This window comes from Coloeus monedula (genome assembly GCF_965178545.1).
Source record: "Coloeus monedula genome assembly, chromosome: 14".
In the NCBI taxonomy this organism is placed as follows: domain Eukaryota; kingdom Metazoa; phylum Chordata; class Aves; order Passeriformes; family Corvidae; genus Coloeus; species Coloeus monedula.
In genome coordinates this window covers 19,034,296-19,035,930 of record NC_138794.1, presented here as the reverse complement: position 1 = coordinate 19,035,930, position 1,635 = coordinate 19,034,296, and positions in this window count along the sequence as shown.

Below are 1,635 nucleotides of genomic sequence, written 5' to 3'. Positions count from 1 at the left end.
CTTGGCACAGAGGGCGGAGCGAGGGGGAGGTTGGGAGCAGCGGGGATGTGGAGGTGGGAGGCGAGCTGTCCCTTTATGAGGCTCTAATGGCTCCAGCCAAAACCCACATTAGCCCGATGAGTGAAAGGAGGTTTTTACGAGTGCAATGAGATGTCCCAGCCTGCCGGGGCGGTGATTGCCAGCCCGTGGCCTCGGGCTCTGCGGGGAGCTGCTGGTGCTCCTGCTGCAATTCGGCTCCGCTCGGCAAGAGGGTCCAGCCTGTTTCCCAAGCTGGCGGTGCTAATCCGTCTTACCTCAGTGGTGCAGCAATAACCCCCAGAGCCATCACCACCTCCCACCACTGGCGGCTGGAGAGCACAAGATGTTCCCAGACAAGGCTCCTCACACCCTGTGCAGCCCCGGCAAACAAGGGCGGCTTCCCAAATCCCCCGAGCATCCTTCCCCCAGCAGCTTTCCATGGAAAACACCCTCAAAGAGTTGCTGTCCCCAGCCCACCTCCTCAAAAACTCAGGTTCCCGTGCAAAGGGTGGTGAAACAGGCTGGGAAGGGGGCACCAAGGGCAGATGTGACCGAGGGCTGTAACATCCTGATGAGTCCAGAGAAGATAAGTGATGAGAGGGTGATGACTCAGTGCCTCTTGTGCAAAACCCAGGACCATCCAATGCATCCAGCATGTCCGAAGGAGATGTTTCTCCATAGGATTTCTCCGGATGCAGGAGGATGAGGGCGACTTCAAAAAGCAATTCCTGGAAGAAGAAGCCACCCAGGACACAAAGACTATCACCAGCTCACTCTGCTGGGTGTAGAAGCTCACTAAGGTCTGATGTTTTCCCTGGGTCCTCTGCTTCAGCCGGTGGTTGTGGAGGAAGAAAACCCATCAGCGAGGTGGTGCTCCCACATCCAAGGCACAGGGTAGCAGTTAATTCCTGGGGACAGGCTGGCCCAGGGTTGGCCAAGCTCCAGGGTCAGGACTGGCAGGTCTGGGCAGGATCAGGAGCAGGAGGGAGTTATTTGGTGGAGGTGGACATGAAGGAAGCAAGATATCCCCATTCCCAAGTTGGCTGAAGGGAGCTGGAGTCACCAGGATTTAATCCCATGGGAAGAATGAGTCAGTAGGAGCCAGTCACAGGGGTGACCACAAGGATCTGTTATCACCAGGATCTGTTATCGGTGGAAAATCTGTCTCATGAGGGCATCAAAGCAGCTCCTTGTGTGCCAAAAGGAAGGGGGAAGGGGAGGAAAGGAGGACAAAGATCCTCTGTGCTGGGCAAGGAGAGCTCTGTGGCCTCCAGCCCCTCTGGGATGGTGCAGGAGGGGGTTCAAAGCCCCATGTGCTTCCATTTGAGAGCTGCTTCAGCCCATCCTGACAGCCTGAGCTGGGAGGGGAAGGTCTTGCTCTCAGCACCACCACGGAGCCAGAGCTGGGCTGAGCGCGTTATTCACCTTGAAACTATGTGAGTAAACAGAGAAGGCTCCTCTTCCTGGTCCCACCTCAGCAATCAGGCTGCAGACTGGAGCAGACGAGCCCGAATCCACCCTGGCAGATTACGGGGATGCTCTGCTCTCTCCTCTGGTGAGTCCTCGAGCCAAGCCACCCAGGAGAGGAGGATGGTGAAGCTCCACTTGGCCTCCTGG